This window comes from Cryptomeria japonica, chromosome 7 (assembly GCF_030272615.1).
Source record: "Cryptomeria japonica chromosome 7, Sugi_1.0, whole genome shotgun sequence".
NCBI lineage: Eukaryota > Viridiplantae > Streptophyta > Pinopsida > Cupressales > Cupressaceae > Cryptomeria > Cryptomeria japonica.
Window position 1 is genome coordinate 731314840 of NC_081411.1, and position 23524 is coordinate 731338363.

A 23524-nucleotide genomic window follows, 5' to 3' on the forward strand; every position below is an offset into this window, starting at 1 on the left:
TTTCATCAAAGAGGATAAGAATTGGTCATGGTGATGGTATACTTTTGACTCTTGTATTTCCTTGTTGGAGTAATGAGGATAAACTAGAATATTTTGCCTCTACATAGATCAGTCATCACAACATGTTGTGCAACAATACAAAGGCAATTGATTTTTTACAGATGCAGTTGTATGCATACAAGTAGACACCTAAAATTGTCCTTTAATTAGATAAATATTTATTATTTATTTAATCTCACGCTCCTCTCCAAGATAAAATAATTATTTAATTTATTCAATTTATCTAGTCCTTTACTCTATTTATTAAATAAATAATTATATTTATTGAATTAATTTACTCACCTTTTTCCTCTGTAATCCTAGCCCTCCAATTTGTTTACACAGATCACAATCTAAATTCATAGGCATGTAACAAGCATCAATTGGCTGCTCATTCAATTTGTGCTTTCTCCAAAGTCAACTCATCATTTAATCATATCCCTTCATTTCAAATTAACCTTTTAATTTTATTCACCCTTATCTTTCAACTTTCACCTCTTAATTTCCTCCCTTCATCTTTACCTACTCTCAAATCCCATTGATTCTCTTCATCTAAGAGATTTAATTGTTTTAACACTAACCCTAGGTATTAACAAATGACACAACTAGATATCCAAGAAACTTAGTCATGGAGCTGGACTTAGAAAAGGAAATTTAGGAAATGATGAGTCAGAGGGTCCAAGCAAGAGAACGCAGACCAATTTGAAGAGGAAAGTTGAAAAACCCCTGTAGGAGATCCAAGAATTCAAGAAAGTGGCTTAGAACATGAATACCTAGAGGCAAAGGTCGTCGAGACCCTTATGACTTTGGCCTATTTGTCTATGGCCTCTATCTAGTTTTTAATAGGTCTTTTGCTAGAGTTTGGCTGCCTTTTTCTCTATTTTTTTCTCTTTTGGTGGCATTTTTCTTTAAATAATGTAATGCTTTTCATGTTTTATCTTGGTGATTGACCTTTTGTAAAGGGTTTCAGGTCCCTTCAAAACCTGTTTTTACCGTAATAAAAAATAAGTGACACAACTAATTTATTATTTATCTAAAAGGCTAAAAATCATAAAAAAAACAAAAAAAATCGTTTGTAAGTGCAAGTTTAACCTTCTTTTTACTTTTTGCATCATGTGTTTGCAATAGATAAGATCACATTTCATTTTTTAAAGGTGAATGAACAAGTATTTATTGTGTTTGGTGAACTTGCATATCTGTGGCTGGACCCAAATTCTTAGACGTTGTAGCATTGTAAATTGGACCCTATACAATTTATGCCACTTTTTATGCCCCTGCCTTAGTGTTAACCGTTTTCTTGCTCTCATCCAAGCTTATTTTTAGCCTTTTACCTTGAAAATAATGTCATCTATTGACATGGTGGTTCAAACCTTTGTCTTGGGATATGTGCACACCATCTCTGGCCTATCCACATGGTTTTGGGTGGATAATGGTGCCCTTGTCCTCCCAATCCGCACCCAAGTTTGAATAGGTTACTGCATATTTCCCACCCATTGGTGTTAGGTCACGTTGTCTCAATTGGACCATTAGAGGTTGGCCTAGTTAGAGAAATACATTGAGAACCATATATAAGAACATTATTCTAATTCATTTTGACATCCACCACATTCAATTCACATCCACCTCCATGCACTGCAATCTACAAGCATTCATTGAGCATCAAGGTGCCATTTCATACCACCATATTCTTCAAGCATCCTTCAAGATCTATACACCATGGAGCATCAAATTAAATCAATCACCATGCAAGCATGTCTTTGTGATTAGGTCATTCATGTTTTGTCATGTTACTACATCGAAACTTGTGATTGCATTCAAAGAGCATTGCATCATCAGTCTACAATCATCTATATAGTAGATCTGACATGTATATTATTCAACATTTTACCTTAGTATTTTAATTCATTCAAGGGTTAATTCCAAACCTAGGGTTTGACATAGGAAAACCCCTATTCCCAATATCTTTCATTTCTTTCTATGTGTAGTTGATAGGTTCAATAGTTGTAAATCTGCAATCAAGCAGAATAGACACAGATGATTAGTTCTAGCTTTTGCAAGCACAAAAAGGAGAGGACAAATTTGACCCACACTATAGTGTTTCATGATATTTTTGTAAAATTTATAGGGTAGATTTTAAGTAGTATTCTGGTTCCAAATCAATAAAAATTGTTTGCATCCAACATTTAGAGGATATATTTTCTCAGAGCTACTTTGTCCCAATTTTTCATGTCCATGTTCTGATCCGAGGTTTTGATTATTTTCCTCATATCAACTCTATAGTTATAACTTCATATTTAATATATAATAACCTATCTATGTTAAATTACTTCAGTTTTTCATCTTTAGCTCTAGATCTAGTACTCAACTTTCATATTTTTGTTATCCAATTCAACCCCCACTAAAGAGGAGTAGAAGTCAACAACATACAACCCTTTTCACCACACAAGAGATTGAATCTCTTTATTTATATTCCTCCTTAATGTAATGTTTCTTGGAAATAATTTAATTCCTTATTTACATAGTTAAACTATGAAATCTCAATTTTATCACCTTACACACATGTATCCTCTCCCCTCGCCTTTGTGGATCTTGGGTGCAAGAGAAACATGTAACAACACCCAGTTTTCTATTTTAGTAGGAGGCCTACCTAGGGATTTCATCACCTTAGGGTTTGATCTTAAGCACATATCTCTGATGAGCTATACAAAGGGATGAAAAAGAAAGCACAAGTCCAAACTTGGCATGTACCTGGCGCGCATGTGCTAGTGTTCCTTGGTGATGTAGGACACTTGGCAGTAAAGGCTTAGGTCTAATCATGTAAATCTTGTTTGAAACATACTAAGCATCCACATGTATAAAAGGTAAGGTGCAAGTGTTATTGAAGCCTGTATTATGAACCTTTTTGTGTTTAGAGGCAAGCCTATCAACATCACTTGATTGGTGCAAGGGATGCATATCGTACCATGAAGACACTCCACATGTACCTCCCATTGTACGATAGAAATACATTGTGTAATAATTTTTTTTTAAAACCTTTTGGGGTAAGAGGAAAGGTGAACCATTTGTCAACTGAGCTTATGCTACCAGGCATGTGCCACTTGGCCTCTAGCTATCGACTTTGGAATTTTTTTATCACTAGGGCCTAGTCAAGTGACATCTTTTTTTACTCTACATTGTGCTTACTTATGACTATTTTTATATGTTGTGAGACCCATTTAGCCAATTTTCCTTGGGATTCATTCTATGCCTCCGTTATTTTATTACTATTTTTAGTGTCTTAGAGAGTCTCAAAATAGCTAGAGACAAGTGTATTCTCTTGCTTGATGTGTTTTCTTGCCAAATTGATCACAAAACACTTAAATCTGGTAACACTCTCAAGATTTTAGATAGACTTAGACAAATAGACACCAGAATTGAGTTATTGAGACATAACACTATGTTTTTTATCAGATTCCCTCATGTATTTGCCAGACTTTCCTGAATATTTGCAAGATATTGTTGTATATTTATAAGACACTCTTATGTTTTAGCTAAATTTTTGGGTTGTTTCCTGTGTTTTTGTAGGATCCTCCTATGTTTCTACAGGCGACTTCCTGCATCTTTATAGGATACAATTTTTTTTTTTACAACAAACATCAATTTAGACATTGAGTTAGACTAGCAACCTATTAGTCTCGGCCTTAGATTTGACATCACCTAGGTCCATTGAAATCCTTCTATCATAGATTTTAGTGACATATCACATCAGCACAAACTTGTCATACCAAGTTTGCAACTTGGATACCTTGTTTGCATCTTGGTCATCCTTCCAATTAGGGTTCTTCATTTTTTAGACTTTAAAGGTATTAGATTCACTAGTCTGGTACTTTGATCTAGTTTTTTGAGCTAGTGGATCAGTATTTTGATGCATTGATTTAGGTCTGATGCACTTGTTACTATTTTTTGCACATTTCCTGTCTTTCTATGTTTTTGTCACTTGTTGCTACATTTCTACCTTAAGGAAGCCACATTTTTGTAGTATTTTATTGCATTTTTGCAGCACCTTGCTACATATTTTACCTCTTGTCCTTTTTTGTTGTTGTCCAAATTGAAGAGATTTTGAGTCCTCTAATTTGTCCATCCCAATTTCATAGAGTTTATAAACAATCAACATCATTTTAAGACACTTGAAGACCGTATTTTAGGATACTTCATTTTAGAACAATATTTTCATGAACCAAAGCAATAAGGTTCATGACTAGACTTAAGAAACCACTATTAGGAACATTAGTCAAAAAAGATGTTAAAGGGATGATTTTTAATACTATTGCTTCTGGATTGGTGGGCACTATAAGAAGCCATCTGTGACTATTAATCCTTGCACCAAAAAAAGTCAATCTATTTGAAACTTGAAACAATTTAATTGAATAACACTGTAATGACAACTATGAAAGAAACAAGAAGACAAACATATATAACCTTCATTCATGGTGTTAATAGTTTAAAAGATTATAGTTTGATACAAATAATAAAAAAGTTTAGCAAAAAAAATATTCTTTTATAAACCTAAATGTTAATATAATACATTATATAATGTTAAATTTCATTGATGTCTTCTCCTATTTACCTATCGGCTTATCTCTTGCACATCCTATGGCTCCGAGTGCTAGTATTTTATTAGTCAATTGACTTGTATTATGTTGGCTTTGCCCACGTGGAAGTGTCTCACACTCGAAAATAAGATATAATCATTTGAAAAGGTTTTACAATTCCCTCTTTAGTCATTTATGCTCATGATGGTGCACACATGGAAGGAAGATGTGTGAAGTAAATCAAATTTTGTCATACCTTATTTTGTTTCCTTCCTTCACTGGTTACTAGTGAATCGAAATTTTCGTCAGGAAAAAATTGAACGACGAGCAAAAACATAGAAGGAGACCACAAAACTTAATAGGTGTTTGACAAAGAGAAAGTTGAGAGGACTCCACCAAACCACAAATAAAAGAGATGCTAAATGAATCATTAATGAAGTTGTCCTATTCATCTATGTCTATCCCTATTCTTCCATTTTTCCCTCAATGTCTACTTGAGGATGATGCAAAGCATTGAGATCTCTTTTGGTCTCTTTCATGTTGAATTGAAAGACATCCTCTCTTCTCTTTCTTCTAAGGTAGTGTCCTTTCTTTGGGGAATGATGATCATTATATGCACATATACATATATGATATACATCAGTTATCATACAACATATTGACCCCGAGGAAAGCGATACTGCCTTGTGTTTTGTGTTGATTATCCTTGGGTTTATTCCTCAACTAGGGGCTAAATCCTTGTGATAACATTCTCCCTCTCTTCTCTCTCTCTTGGGTGTATCCTACCTTAAAGCAATCGCTCCCGATAAGGTGCGCGTGATCACTTTAATGTGGGGGCATACACTCTGCTCATATTTTCCTTCTTGATACTTATAATTATTTAGTGAAGTTGGCTTTGCTTCATAATTTTGGTATCTTTTTCATGACTCATAGTGAGGGGAACCTTGCTACTTGCAGTCGTGGTTTTCCCTTCTTGATCTTTCCTTTTACTTTTTCAATCGATGTTGTAAGATCCTTAGTCTACTGGGGGCTTCGTGCATCTTGCCTCCTTGATGTGGTAGAAGTCTTTCAATCTTGTTTCCTTATACTTTATCAATAGTATTGGTGTACGCTTCTACTCCCACTAAAGTGGGGGCTAAATTTAGTATCGTAAAATTGCAACCCTTGCAATTTGCGACCACATTAGGGTCTTCACGTTGGCAATTCAAATCCATAAGCCTGATCAGAAACCCGAGACTTGCTCAACCCCTAGAAACTGCCTTTTTCTGCCCTTTGCACTACCTGAACCTACTTCCTATCTTGAGATAAGGGCAGGATAGGGGCGTGGTGCCCTTTTCCTTTCCCTATTTTGGGGGCCCCTATGTCCTATCTTTGCATTGGACATTGCATAAAGTGGGAAACAACTTCCCTATGTTGGCCTATGATAGAAAATCAGTCAATTAACCCTAATTGATGAGTATATAAGTCGCATTCGCCCCCCCCCCCCCCATTTTCATAAGTTCAATAAGAGATAAGGTGGGCATGAGATTAAGCATTCAAGAGCATTCAAGCATTCCTTTCTAGCATTGAGCATTCTCAAGTCTCCCTTCAAGGCTAGGTGTTGCATTCAAGTCAAGGATTCAAGCATTGAAGAGGAGATCCCTTTCAACATTCAATTAATACAAGCAAATCTATCTGCATTCTATCTACAACCTCCCTTGAGGTGACTTACATTTTAGTCTTTCATTTACATTTACTTGCAAGTACTTTCTTTCATCGTTTGGTTAATTCCAAAATCAGGGTTTGACCTGAAGGCAAACCCCCAATCCTAACTCCTTTTCCTCACCTTTATGTGTGTAGGTTGCAGGTGCGCAGCTATGTTTTTAGATTTGGACTCCATTTGCAGAGGCAGAAAAACCCTTTTCATTTCGTAGATTTTTCGGAGGACTGTGGACACTTTCAGCACGATCCCGACAAATTTTCTTCAAAGTTGCAGGGCAGCTTCGTCTCGACATATTATAGCTAGATCCAGGTGCACAACTTCATCTCACGTTTCTATCTCGAGTTATAATCAGTTCTTTTCTACTTTTACACTTAACATAATTCAATCATTTAACATCTCTTTTATTTAACATAATTCTATGGTTCATCGAAGTTGTAACCTTGTATTTTGGTGATTTGGGATGAAGGCAAAGTCCCACTAAATGGTGTTTCATGCATGGTGTTTTGTCCACCATAAGTCTTTTATTGACTGTTTCTATGTATTTGTCTTTTCAGCGTCAAACATTCAATTCTTTATTTTCATCACTTGAGTTTGTAATTAGACAACTCCATCAACATAGAAGCATAAGTTGGATACTTGAAATCTGCACATAAAAACTTAATAAACTCATACAAATAAATTCTAGAAATGGGCTATGATTTGAAATATAAGTGCATGATGAAGCTACAAAAATACCAAGCCAACAAATACATTTAAATGCTCTAGATGAAAGGCATTATGACCCAAATGCAATTTTTTTTATCAAGGACAAGAAATTATTGCTACTGGTTGCAAACCTACATTGGAAATATTGGTATGCCAAATGGTAGTCTTTGTGATTTGAGTGTTAATATTGGTATATGCTAATGTGATTTATTATTTGGTTTCCAATCTTTTATATCCTAGATTAAATCATCTGCAAAAAAAAATCTATGGAGGGGAATACATAAATTTTATGTCTATGTTTCTTTTATTGAATTGTAAGAATTTAAAGATTTATAAATTTGATAAATAGTAATAATTAGATAAGTGTATTTATATATTTTGTATTTATATGAAAAATATATATTTATTGTTTAGGTTTACATTCACAACTAAGGAACCAATCTCTACATCTATGCATCTAAACTTAATTAACTTTTGGTGTTTAGAACTTGATTTTCTTGATATCATCAACCTTTCTCTTTAAGTTAACTATATGAAGAATGTAAGTTTTGGACTGTGCAATTTAAGTACTCAATTTCTGGGCTATAGTTTGTTTTATGGAAGAAAAAAAAATTGAGTTGTTAATGTCACTTCTAGAGATGCATTTTGCATAGATCATTTAAAGCTCTACAATTGAAAAATAAAAAGGGCCTCAATTGCCTCTTAAATCAAAAGAATGAATTTCAGCAATTTGGCCTCTTACATTAAAAAAGTAAAATAAATTAAACATGGATACAAGCTATAAGAAAGAGTTACTCTTGTTGAACAAATAATGATGTTCCTTACAAATATCATAACGCATCTTTGAATAGAGATAATGAAGTTAATGTATAATACTCAAGTTGGTGAGTGGATTATGACGCATGTATGATAGGTGAAAGAAATAGATTATTTTTCAGTTTATAAACTCATTTTAGGATGTGGATGTTGGTTTTCTAACTGGACATTTAAGCATCACTTTTTTAAATAAGTCTAGTTCATATTTTTATAATTAACAATTGATAATTTCATGTACTAATTCTCTTACTAATCGAATGCTCAAAATGGAAGTATTTAAAGTGAATTTGTAGGTACTATAATGCTCCTGAAATTCCCATATTCCTTATCAGTATAAGAGCAAGATGAAAACAAATATACTAAAGAAAATTTTGGAGAGTGTCATTTAATTTCATGTTGCTAAAGAGTTGTTAGTATTAGTTTGACATCCAATCTTAAGCACAAGATAAGAAAGTCACACTGCTACGGTGACCGTGGAAATTTTCAGCATTTCGTTTTTCATATTTGTAGGTCACCAATTCAAATCTGCGAATAGGAGACTTGGGAGGTAGTACATCAAGATGTCTTGTGGCATGTGCAATGGATTTATTCTAGGAGTCGTTTTGACTCTACAACTTTTAGTTCAACCACCCCTTTGAATATATGCAATCACTATTCAACAAAAGTGAGTTGACTCATTTAAAATAGTAATTTCATATTATTTTGTTTGGTCTATGTTATACAATGAAGTTAAATTGTCATAAATTAAATGTCTCAAAGTGTCGTTGAGTCGAGTAGTATTATTTTCTTCAAACTAGGGTCTTAAATATGAGTCCTAAATTGTCGTGCCATTATAAATGTGTTTGTCAAAATTCAAAAGTGTAAAACAATTATGACTATCTCAATTGTAATTGGATGCATTAAAAATATGTTTGTCAAAATTAAAAAGTGTAAAAAAATTATGATTGCCTCAATAATTATTATCTCTTGTATACAATGCTCATCTTAAGGAGGACGTTTTATTTTAAAACTAAGCCTCAAATCCAGACTTTCTAAGTAGCAAATCAATTGGATGGAGGGTCACAAGGTTCAAGGACAATAGCACCTCTCGTCAACCACTGATGATGAGTTTTCCTTTGGTATTAGTGGCATTTCTTTTCATTTCTATTTTTGTGTGATGAATCCCCTCATGATGAAAAACAATGTAGGGAAAACAAAAGCACTAGTGTCTAATGGAGTTCATGGATCTTGAAATGGTTAGTGGTAATCTAGAAAACCATATGAAGTGAATGGATAAATGTGTTCCTATTCATGTCCAAGTTTGTAGTAAACTTATGTGAAACCCATGAAAGGTTGATCAATAAGAGGCACTTTTCATTGAATCAAAATCATGAACCACAAGAGTTGGGCTAATTGCAATTGGAAGTATTAAAGCTTGAAAGGAGGAGAATATGGAAATCATCAATATTGTAAACAATTGTATAGAAAAGAAGCTATCTACAAAGATTTTCTAGTTGTCGGACTTCTTGGAAGTATGATCGACTGATGATGAGTTCACTCAAAGTGAAACCAGGATAATTTCTTGTATGTAGGTGATCTTGTGCAACAAGATCCAAATAGTAGTATGTAGACCTAAAAGTATGCATAGGCATACAATTTTGTTTCCAATTTGTGTGATGTTCTTTCTCCCCATGTTCATACTAATAGGGGTGTTAGAGACTAGTATTCACATTTTTAAATTAGCATTATAAGTATATGTAACAAATATTAAGATGGTTAATGAGGTTTGTGTGCCCCCTTAGACTAATCTTAATTTTGATATGGTGACTGATAATAGTGCTTATATTTACTTTAATCGGTTTGCTACTATGTTTGGTTATGGTATTATTAAGTTTATTTGGCCTGATAACCCTGGTGGCATGGTAGTGGTTAGGGATTCCGCTTTTGGTTACCTACTAGTTAGTTAGCTTCACGAGTTTTGTCTGGCTCCTGGCTATGTGATGGGCCAAATATTATTTTGTTGCTTCTTAATTCTATTGTCTGATGTCTGTTTTTGTGAGGGTTCTGGGTCCTTTCCCTACTTAAGTAATCAAAAACAAATTTTAAGATGGTCAGAAACAATTTAATATTATTTTTAATATGCTTTATTAGAATATTACTATATTTTATTGTATGAGACTGTAAATATTATAGTCCTGATGTGAGAACAACTTGTTAGATCATGCCATGATAGGCTACTATTGCATTGATTTAGTTTTTTCCTTTTTATTAATTTAACCAATCACTGTAAAGAATTAACTTTTTTAAATAAAAATACTATAATCTATATTTATTTTTTATTTTACATAATTATACAAATGTTATTTTTCTCACTTTTGATTGGTTTGAACAAAATGTAAAAATTAAATTTTACATTACATATTTACATGTTTACCTAGTCTCTCTTAATTAAATCAAATGGTATGAAAATAAAGTACCAATAATAATACTTATTTTTTCTTCATTTAGTGCGAACAGAGTGTCGACATAAATATCTATATCACAGTGGATTCATCTATTTCGCCCTGATTCCATAGTTTCTATGTAGCTAAAGTACATGATGTTTATTAAATACAGGTGTAATGTGAACATAACAAAATCAGAGCATGGTTAATTTTGTCTTTGTACATTGCAAGTTTCTTAACAATTTTCTTCTGTATGTACACTAAGGTGTCTTCAAATGTTTAAAAACCATTATATTAAAAGATTGAACAATGATTTTTAGTTCCTATCATGTCGGCGGGATACTATAGCATCTGTTAGATGCATTTATTATTTTGAGCCATCTAATCATAGTAATGTATTTTTCAACTTCTTATTTTTCTTAAATATTTTGATTTTAAAAAAAAATAATAATTAATATAAAATTATTTATTGTAATTTTCATTGGACATTGCCGTTAATTTTATTTATAAAAAATAAAATTGGAATTCTAAACAGAGACTTCTAAAAACTATTGAACTTCTGGAAACATCCAATATACAAAATCTTGATTTTTTCCCAGTGGTAACACCATGAAAGCAGAGCACTAATGCCCAAAATCAAAACAACCACCATTATAGTCCTTAGGGGAAATGTGGCATTGGGTTTCTTCGTATCTAGGCTACTTAGATCCTCCAAGAAGAAATTATGCCGTTGGACATGCAAAACTGGGCAGGAGCTAAAGACGGGCTATACATTGGTATCCAATTACTCTGCAACAAATGCTAGCCAAGGGTCTTATAAGCTGGTTATAGAGCCCAAAGGGATGCTTCTGTACTACAAAAGCAATTTTTATGAGCCCTTTTGGTTTCTAGGATTGTCGTGATTAGACTATGAAGGCATTCTAAGCCCATCTTTGTACACTTCCTCCTCTCTGAATGCCAAGGCCTTGTGTACAGGGATGGAACTACAAATTTTATTCAATCAGACTATTGTCAATTCGATTTTAGAGGTGCTATCTTTTGCTGGCCCATTTGTAGTTTATAAAGGATTTTTGCTCTCTATTACATCCACTAGGGAGCCCAACGCATATGACCCACATGGATTCCCTGCTGCAAGTAATACCAATTCAATTCTTGCTAGTTGTCTTCAACAGGTAGATTGATAAATCAAACACGGCCACTTCAACTTTTGCCAAGTGCTTTCAATGAGCAGACTAATAAACCATCTGGTTTTTCCTCATCTTTGAGTGCACTATGCGAGATTTGGAATAATTTTTACTAGGCCAATATACAACAGGGAAAAAAAGATGGTCGTGTGGAATTTTTTGAATTGTAGAGATTTGTCTCAACTTAGTAATTTTTTAAAGTTAACCCTGATTTGTGTTTTGTGGTTTAGTGTTTAGCATTGATTCAGATAATGAGATGAGGTTACTTTAATCATCTTTAACACAAAATAGTATGTAGATAAGCAGGGTATAGACATCCATAAAAGCATAGAGGATAAAGGACTTTTGTCAGATGTTGTAGTTTCAACTTCCTTGGTGGACATGTATGCAAAATGTGAAGGATAGACAAGGCATGTGAATTGTTTGACATAATACCTCACAAAAATCTAGTCTCATGGAATGCCATGATCACAGGATATGTGCAAAATGGATTTTGTGAGAAGGCTTTAGAAACTTTCACTATTTTTTCATAAAGTCTTTAATCCTAGCAGTTGTGCAAGGGCATTGTAGTAGTTGGATACAGTTGTAGATCGCAGCAGGCAGGCATGCAATACTTTGAGCCCTATTTCTATTAGCCCATTTATTGCAGTTGCTACTAGGTATCACATTTTTTCATGAATACAATTCACAGTGGTTCCTTCTTCCATGTGTTGGAGTTGAGAAAATACAACACCACAGGAGCCCAAATGATCTCTGCAAGTTGAAAAACCTGTTACAAGGAGAAGCAAGGAAGCAAATCACAGAAGGAACAAATACACAGAAAATATGCTCAAAAAGAGAGAGCTCAATATTCACCAAAATGTGTAATGTAATTATAATCCTTCTTGTTACCATGAAAAGAAAGAACTCAACCTTTAATAGGTCAAGAAACCATAAAATAGAAAACCTAGGTTTGCACATAATAATCAATAAAATAATTAATTATTATACACCTAAAGTTATCTTAAGTGTAAAAGAGATAAAGGGAACTTAAATAATTAAACAAATATTGTTTAATTGATCAAGTAAATACCCGAATACTCTAACACCCCCCCTTAAGCTAGACTTAGGGAGAAGCTAAAACCTAGAACAACTACTAAAAGTAGGAAAGATGGGTCCCGACAACAAGGCCTGATCAGGTACCCAAATACAATCAAATCTCTATGAAACGGAGAAATAGAGAAAACCACATGGGAAAAAACTCTACTCCAAAAAGAGATGGAAAAGAACACCACTGAAGCATGAAATAGATGCAAAACACTATCGAAGAGAAAATGCTGATCTGAAGAACCTCCACTGAAATAGAACATGACCAGGTAGAGAAGACTATAATCTGTATGAGTGCCCTCAAATGACACTACTTGAATCAGATGGCAAACAAGGCAAACACTAAAATTGAAGATACAGATGGCATGAGAAACCAAAGCCTGAAGAGCTGATCAATCGAACCACGGAAGCATTAGAACCAACAGGACAAACCTCCCCATAATGTTGAAGAGGGACAGGTACATTGAAAAGAACGGCCAAGAAGAACTGTATGACGAAGAAACAGGAACATCAAAGGTGTTGAGAAAAGTACATGGTGTCGTGGAAGGAACACTCACTTGACACACATCGTGAGGTGAATGTCATGGAAGGAACACTCACTGGACAAAGAAAGATGGCAAACAACAGGCAAACATCAACCCCCTCATGGCACTTTATAAGTAGTGCATGTACAACAAGACACAAGATGTGCAAGATCCCAAGTAAACAATGCATGATGGAACTTTATCTCAGTGCATTTGCATAAATAAAATGCTACAATGATAATAGGACTGGAAATAGAAATGAGAACCAAAATAGAGATATGCTACCCAAACAAGAGATCCCGGGACTAGAAACAACCAAGACATCCACCAGAGTGCTGAAAAGCAAAAATCTGAATAAAATATGCATGGAGCAGAATCTAGAAATAAAACTCATATGGCTGGAAAGTACACAGCACACTCTTTCAAAAAATATAAACTTTTTGAAAAATTCAGGTCAGATGCTCATTCTATGGCTCCCGGAGTGCAAAACCAAGACCCCACTTTGACTAGAAAAAAACACAATCAAATAGAAAAATTGGAAAAAATTACCAACATGACGAGGTCCAGCTTAGAACTAGCTTTCCGACGCCTATTCATTTTCAAAAAAATGACTCTGTATGCCTAATATATGACCAAAAAATAAAACCCCCCTTCAAAACAAGAGGAAGGGGTAGTCTGGTGGCTGTTCAGGCGGAGGTGGCCAGTGAGCGGCGCACTGGTGGTGGGTTGGCAGTGCCCCTATGGCCAGGCAGCTGTTTTCGGTGGCTGGGCGACAGTCGAGGGTTTCTAATGGCGGCGAGGCTGTCTCCAGCAGTGCAGAGTAGCAAGGGCGCGAAGTGCCGGTGGCCCAGGGGTTGCAGCGGCGGCGAGGGCTGGAAAGGGGCCGCAGGTGGGTGGTAGGGGTCGGGAAGCTGCGGGGGCGACGACAAAGTGCAACAGGGAGGCTGACGGGAGGCGCGACGGTGGGGGCCAAAGCCGGTGGAGGTCGCAACCAGCGGGGGCCGCAGGGAGGCCAGCGAGGCTGCAGGGGGCCGGAGTGAGCCAGAAGGCAGGGGCCGGTGCTAGTAGGGGGCCGGAGGACGGCAGTGTGGGGCCCGAGGTAGTCAGATCTGCTGTAGGGTTAGGGGGCCTTTTGTTTTAAAGTTTTTTTATTTTTGATTTTTTTTTCCTTTTTTTTCACAAAATCAAAAATTCGGCCTGCATGCCATACAAAGGCAAAAAAAAAATTTCTCGCACTACGTGCCAAGGCTGTATGGCCTGGATCTGGAGAAAAAATACTCCTAGAGGCTCAGGAACCAAAATAGGTCAAATTTTATATGACCATAGGGGTTTTGGGACCTTCTAAGCACGATGGCGAGGTCCGTTTAGGCCCAAAGTGCTAAAAAAAGGCCTATCCCTAGGTGCATTAAAAAACTTTCTAAAACCCCATATCTACTTCCAATGCAAAAATTCTCAAAACAAGAACAGTTAGTTGCAGATCTAAAGCTCTGATACCATGTTGGAGCTGAGAAAGTACAACACCACAGGAGCCCAAATGATCTTTGCAAGCTGAAAAACCTATTACAAAGAGAAGCAAGGAAGCAAATCACAAAAGGAACAAATACACAGAAAATATGCTAAAAAAGAGAGAGCTCAATATTCACAAAAATGTGTAATGTAATAATAATCCTTCTTGTTAACATGAAAAGAAAGAACTCAACCTTTAATAGGTCAAGAAACTCTAAAAGGGAAAACCTAGGTTTGCACATAATAATTAATAAAAGAATTGATTATTATGCATCTAAAGTTAGCTTAAGTGTAAAAGAGATAAAGGGAACTTAAATAATTAAATAAATATTGTTTAATTAATCAAGTAAATACCCGAATACTCTAACACCATGTTCCTAAGGATTCTTTGTTATTTAGTGGTAAATTTGAATTGTGTATATAAGATCACTTTGGAATTTTTATAAGTAGAATGGTTACATAAAACCCAATTGGAATCTACAATGAAAATATTGATTTAAGCTAAAAAAGTATTTTTCTCATTTGGATCCATCCAAAAATTTAAAAAACTTACCTCATGTTTGGCCACCAAATCCTATATGGTATCCTAAACAATACACTGCTCTATCTTTTTTATGCTTGTGCTGCTTGTGAGTACCAGTGGATTCCTATCTCAACCCATTGACACTGACAAAAATTTTGAAATTTGGTCAATGGTCGAAACCCTCATTCACAATCTCATGCACAGGCAGTGGCAAAATCATCTTCTATGTATAGAATTAAAATTTGTTCTTGTAAAATGATAGTCAAATTTTCATCAAATTCTTAAAAATCATCTAAATGTAAGGAATTAACTAAACTTAAAAAAGTTAAAGCTTGAGTAAAATTCTCAATGAAATTTTTTCAACAACCTACTCTTATGTGGATTATACAAAAGAAATACGAAGCATAACATTTTACCTTTGGGCACATCACATGCAATCCTTACTTTGTAGACTAGGCCAGTCCACCACATAACTCAAAATCTAATATTATTTTGTCAACAACTATATATAAGAAAGAATTTTTCCTCAGGAAAAGGGATTTTCTATATAAAGATGCATATCTGTGATTTATTATTTATTTTATAACAATTTTACCAGCTTCAAATTGCTTTTTTATGTTTGACAATCATGGAAGTTTTTTTATGATTTTAGTAATAGTTAATTTTTTTAAAGTAGTGAATTTGTATATAATAAATATATTAAATAAAATATAAATGACGAGTTATGTTTTTTTTTGTCATAATCAATAAACTAATATATTTGTATTTAGAAAAATCCTTATAAAAAATTTCAAAGACCTATAAACTAATATATTATTGCTATCTTATATGTTATTGTTATATTATAATCATCAAAGACCTACTAAAATTAGATAAGGACACAACCATTTTGGTTTTTACGCACACAATTTTTCTCTTGCTTCTTTTGTAGAACACAAGAAAACATAATTTTATTTACATATTATTTACTTTTTTAAATTTAATTAAATATAGAAATTATTTTTATGTGTTTTTCTAATTATTTTAAAATGATATAAATTAATTTATATTTCTACTTTGCCAATATATAGTCTAATATAATGTTCAAATCGTCTTCAAAGAAAAACATTGTCCAATACAATATATCTATAATATACTAAAGTATATCAATAGCTTCAAAACTAAAAGGTTGCTTCTACACATTACAAGCAATACTAGATCATATAGAAAGTCAAATGTTATATAACCCATCAAATTCATAGTCTCTGTCCAACACCATAGTATTATACAAAAGCTTAAGCTAAATGCTTCTCCCACTAAAACTATACAACAATCTAAAACATATGGGCAGGAACTCGACACATTACGTCTCTTGTTTTAATGGTTCCCACTTGGTTTAAAATCTTATGCATGAATAGGGTGCTCTCACTTAATATTCAACATTATTGCCTCTCATTTTTACTTCCCTAAATATTCCATCTTCAAACACATGTACATTTCGATTCAATTATTATATCTTACAAGATTTTAACTAATAACATGTCTTTTGTCTAATATATATTTTTTTAATCAATATAATTATGTCATTTTCATTTCAATTTTTTTACAAACAATTTATTTTTATATTATTTTAGTTATTGTATTTTTGTTTTTTCAATAATCTATAACTTATTTGTTTTGGCTCTCAATTAATAATCTTTTCAATTTTATTTCATCTAGATTTGATTGTTTATGAATTTCATGGATTGTAAAAAATTCATGCGTTCTAATAATATTTTACTAGAAAATGTCTGATCTATAAACTAGGACGTTAAAGTTTTACAAAACTTAATCCATTTATAGATTTAAATCCCTGATCACAACAGTAATGCATGATTAGGTATTTTAACAATTGAGATTACTGAAACTGAGTTATGCTTCTTAAACACTTTAAATAAGCGATTAGTAATAATATTCACAAGAGAACATAAAACTAAAATAAATCAAAGAACAAGAAAGAGATGGAAGTGAAACACAAACAGTTTGATAACGGAGTTCTGTTGGCATTTGCATGAAGATTGCATTAATGATATGTTATGTTGTCATTGATGTCAATTAACCGGTAATGATATTACTAATATTGGGGTATGTCCACCAAGTTGTGGTACCAAAAGGGGGTCTTAAGATGCCACTTTTTTCTGAAACCAACAAAGTCTAAACTTCAACAACAAATTGAAGATAGTTACACTCCAAATTTTAAGATGCAACAAGAACAAGAGTCAAAGTGATTTGAGTCTACTTTCTAAACTACTAATTTGTTTAGAAAATGGTCGAGATTAAGGGATTCAAAAAGGGGGGCCACAAAAAGTGGTCCTGTTTTTATGCAAAAAACATAACATAGCGTCTGTTGTGGCCCCACTAAAATGTTAAAAAAAAAATTGAATTTTTAAAATTGCTTCAGTGAGAAATTAGCTAACACCTTGTAATTTATGCCAGATTTTTCAACTAATTTTTCAATGAGTATATGATTTTTTACTAATTTTCGAAGCAGACACATCCTGAAAAATAACTATTTGAGCATGCTACCCCCTAAAATCATTGATAACTAATCAAAAATCAATTCTTTTTTTTTTAAATTGTGTAGAATGGAATCTAGTTTCTAAAAATATAAGTTTTTTCAAAATCTGATGAACGTGTAAAAAACAATACCCAAAATAGTGCATGTTGGTTTTCGACCAAAAATGGACACACTAACAAAAGAAATTATAGATGAAAGCCTTAATGAAATCAAAAGGCGAAAAAAATACATGCTTGGATAGCTAAGAGAGAGATTGAGGTTGCTATGGTATTTTTTTTAGTTTCATTGAAACACATGCAAACCTGATGGAGAACGGGGCCAAAAATATGTGAAATTTTTTAATATTCTGATAAAAACACTTCTCAGGCCTAAAATGATCGTCCAACCCTTTGGGTTGGATTCCCAAGTACAATACAACCCAAAGGGATGGTGGTTTGCAATCCAAACCATTTGGTGAGTGCCAAATATGGCGCTCGCCAAAAGCAAAATTTTGAATTTTCACATTTGGCGTGCCAAAGTTGACACTTGCCAAATGTGAAAAGTCAATTTTTTGCATTTGGTGTGCGCCAAATGTTCTGCATTATCTAATGTGAAGGTTTTGTGAGTGTTTTGTTCTATAGGACTTATAATGTAGATTCTAGTTTTAAGAGGATTATATAAAATTTCCGACAGTCAAATTTCAATAATCAGCATGCTCCTATTAGCATTCTTTAGCTATGTATCTCACTCTCTTTATCATCCCCAAACTCTAGACCTATTTCTATCCCTCTCTTGTATTTCTCACTTCTCTCTCCCCTCTCTAGGTAAACCCATCTTCTCTACCTTGCATTCCTTCATTAAACCCATATCTATCTTTGACTCCCTCCCTCTCTCTTCTTTTCTCTCATTCTCTTATTCTTTCACTCCCCTCAATATCCATTCTCTTGGTCACTACCTATCCCTTCTATCTTCTCTCTCCCCATATCTAGGTCTCTTCCTCCCTCCCTATTCACCTCACTACCTCTCCCTCCTTATATTATTACCCACCTCTCTCTCCCCCTCTAGGTATCTCACCTAATTAATTGTCTTCCCTCTAGTTCTCTCCCCCCATCTCCATATTTCTCTCCCTCTCCCTTACCCCTATCCATTTATGAACTCTCTCCCTCTATTCTCTCCCTCCAAACCTATCTATCTCCTAATTCCTTAGGTTTCTATATCCCTCCATGTCTACCTCTCAATCCATCCCCTCTTAGTCATCTCTTTTCTCTTCTATATATTCCCTCTCTCCATTGTCTAGGTTGTCACCTCTCCCTCCTACTCTCTCTACCTCCCTCTCTAAAATTTCTAGGTTTCTCCCTCATTCCTCTCCACCTCTATACTTATCCATTAATGTCTCATTAGGCACATATCTTTATGCCCCCTTATCTATCTCTCCTCTATCTCTCCCATCTAGGTATTTAACCTCTCTCTCATGCTCTACATATCTCATCTCTCTATTTATCCCCTCTCTAGTACTCTCCCTTCCTCTCCACCTCTATCTCTCCATCACCCCTTACCCATATCCCTTTATGAACTCTCTCCTTCTCTTATCTCTTTTGTCACCTCTTTATCTACAAAAAATCTAGACCTATTACTCCCCCTTTCTTCTCTCTATTTCTTCTCTCTCCCCTCTCTAGGTCTCTCCTATACTCTCTCCCTCTCTCACTCACCTTCCCTCCGTATCTCCATATCTATCCTTCCCTCCCTCCATATATCTTCTCTTCTTATTGTTTCTATCCACTCTCTATGTGTTATCTTAATGAATACCTCTCCCTCCTAACCTCTCTTTCCATACCTATTTTTATCCCTCCCTCCATCTTTACATATCTGCATCTCCCTCTTTGTCTCTTAATCCCCCTGTATCTCCTTCACCTCTATCTTTCCACCCTAGGTCTCTCACCTCTCTCTTCCTAGGCTCTAGATCTCTCACCTCTATATCTCTCTCCTCTCTAATTCTTTCCTTTCCACCTCGTTACCCCTCTTTCTCTCTTTGTGAACTTATCTCTCTTATTTTATTCTCTCTCTCCCTCACCTATCTACTCTTCCCTCTCTAGGACTCTCAGCCACTCCCTACCAAACTCTTCCTTTCTTCGTAGATCTCTCTTTCTATTTATTCTTCCATCTCCCCTCTTTTTTCTCCCTCCCCTATATAAGATTTAGATAATAGGTTGTAGGATATAAGGTTTATGGTATGGGGTACAAGATTGATGGAACATTGTTTAGGGTAGATAGGGTTGAGGGTAGTAGTCGTATAGATACTCAGGACACCATATGACCCCTTAAGACACCATATGACCCCTTACGATACCATATGACCCCTTAACCATATGAGCCCTACCAACACCATATCATGTCCTAAGGGGTCATATGGTGTTCTAAGGGGAAATATGGTCTTCTAAGACTCCTTAGAACACCATATGAGCACTAACAACACCATATGACCCCTTAGGACACCATATGACCCCTAACAAAACCATATCATGTACTAAAGGGTCATATGGTGTTGGTAAGGGTCATATGGTATCTTAAGGGGAAATATGGTCTTCTAAGACCCCTTAGGACACCATAGGACATCATATGACACCTAACAACACCATATCATGTCCTAAGGGGTCATATGGTGTCGTTAAGGGTCATATGGTATCCCAAGGGGAAATATAGTCTTCTATGACCCCTTAGGACACCATATGACCCCTAATGACACCATATGGTGTCCTAAGGGGTCAGATGGTGTTTTATGACCCCTTAAAACACCATATGACCACTAACGACATCATATGGTGTCCAAAGGGGTCATATGGTTTCCTAAGGGGTCATATGATGTCCTAAGGGGTCATATGGTGTTCCATGACCCCCTAGGACACCATATGACCCCACATGACACCATATGACCCCTAATGACACCATATGGTATCCTAAGGGGTCATATGGTGTCGTTAGATGTTATATGGTGTCCTATGGGGTCATATAGTGTTCTATAACCCCTTAGGACACCATATGACCCCTAACGACAGCCAATGGTGTCCTAAGGGGTCATATGGTGTTCTATTACCCCTTAAGATACCATATGACCCCTAACATCACTATATGGTGTCCTAAGGGGTAATATGATTTCCTAAGGGGTCATATGGTGTCCTAAGGGGTCATATGGTGTTCTATGACTCCTTAGGATACCATATGACCCCATACAACACTATATAACCCCTAACAACACCATATTGTGTCATAAGGGGTCATATGGTGTTCTATGACCCCTTAGGACACCATATGACCCCTAATGACATATGGTGTCCTAAGGGGTCATATGGTGTTCTATGACCCATTGGGACACCATATGAGCCCTCAGGACACCATATGACCCCTAAAAACACCATATGGTTTCCTAATGGGTCATATGGTGTTCTATGTCCCCTTAGGACATCATATGACCAAATACGACACCATATGACCCCTCACGACATGATATGGTGTCCTAAGGGGTCATATAGCACCATATGACTCCTTAGGACACCATATGACCCCTAACGACATCATATGACCCCTTAAGAAACCATATGGTGTCGTTAGGGGTCATATGGGGTCCTAAGGGGTCAAAGAACATCATATGACCCATTAGGACACCATATGACCCCTTATGACACCATATAGTGTCCTTAGGGGTCATATGGTGTCCTAAGGGGTCAGATGGTGTCTTAAGGGGTCATAGAACACCATATAACCCCTTAGGACACTGAATGATCTATTAGGACACCATATGACCCATAATGACACCATATGGTGTTGTTAGGGGTCATATGGTGTCCTAATGGGTCATAGAATACCATATGACCCCTTAGGACACCATATGACCCCTAACGACACCATATGACCCCTAACGACACCATATGACATGTCCTAAGGCGTCATATGGTGTCTTAAGGAGTCATAGAACACCATATGACCTCTAAGGACACCATATGACCCCTAAGGACACCATATGACCCCTTAGGACATATCATATGGTGTCGTTAGGGGTCATATGGTGTCCTAAGGGGTCATATGGTGTCCTTAGGGGTCATATGGTGTCCTTAGTGGTCATATGGTGTCCTAAGGGGTAATAGAACACTATATGACTCCTTAGGACACCATATGACCCCTAACAACACCAGATGACCCCTTAGGACACCATATGGTGTTGTTAGGGATCATATGGTGTCCAAAGGGGTCAAAGAACACCATATGATCCCTTAGAACACCATATGACCCCTAACAACACCATATGACCCCTAACGACACCATATAGTGTCCTTAGGGGTCATATGTTGTCCTAAGGCATCAGGTGGTGTCCTAAGGGGTCATAGAACACCATATAACCCCTTAGGACACCGTATGATTCCTTAGGACATCATACGACCTCTAACGACACCCTATGGTGTCATTAGGGGTCATGTAGTATCCTAATGGGTTATAGAATACCATATGACCCCTTAGGACACCATATGACCCCTAACAACACTATATGACATGTCCTAAGGGGTCATATGGTGTCTTAAAGGGTCATAGAACACCATATAACCCCTAACAACACCATATGACTCCTAAGGACACCATATGACCCCTTAGGACACCATATGGTGTTGTTAGGGGTCATATGGTGTCCTGAGGGGTCATAGAACACCATATGACCCCTTAGGACACAATATGACCCCTAACCACACCATATGACCCCTTAGGACACAATATGATCCCTAACCACACTATGTGACCCCTAACGACACTATATGACCCCTCAAGACACCATATGGTGGTCTTAGGGGTCATATTATGTCCTAAGGGGTCATATAACACCATATTACCCCTTTATGACACCATATGACCCTTAACGACACCATATGGTGTCATTAGGGGTCATATGGTGTCCTAAGGGGTCATATGGCATCCTAATGGGTCATAGAATACCATATGACCCCTTAGGACACCATATGACCCCTAACGACACCATATGGTATCGTTAGGGGTCATATGGTGTCCTAAGGGGTCGTATGGAATCCTAATGGGTCATAGAATACCATATGACCCCTAACATCACCATATGGTGTCCTAAGGGGTCATATGGTGTTCTGAGGGGTCATACGGTGCTCCATGACCCCCTAGGACACCATATGACTCCTTTTAACATCCTAGTACATGACATGACCGATTATGACTCCATATGACCCCTCAAGATATAATATGGTGTCATTAGGGGTCATATGGTTTCCCAAGGGGCCATATGGTATCGTTAAGGATCATATGGTGTCCTAAGGGTTCGTATGGTATTCTATGACCCATTAGGACACCATATGACCCCTTAGAAAACCATATGACCCCTAACAACACTATATGACCCCTTAGGACACCATATAGTGTCCTTAGGGGTTATATGGTGCCCTAAGGGGTCAGATGGTGTCCTAAGGGGTCATAAAACACCATATAACTCTTTAGAACACCGTATGATCCCTTAGGACACCATATGACCCCTAACGACACCATATTGTGTTGTTAGGGGTCATATGGTGTCCTAATGGGTCATAGAATACCATATGACCCCTAACGACACCATATGACATGTTCTAAGGGGTTATATGGTGTCTTAAGGGGTCATAAAACACCATATGACCCCTAAGGACACCATATGATATTGTTAGGGGTCATATGGTGTCCTAAGGGGTCATAGAACACCATATGACCCCTTAGGACACAATATGACCCCTAACGACACCATATGGTGTCCTAAGGGGTCATATGGTGTCCTTAGGGGTCATATGGTGTCCTAAGGGGTCATAGAACACCATATGACTCTTTAGAACACCATATGACCCATAACAACATCAGATGACTCCTTAGGACACCATATAGTGTCATTAGGGGTC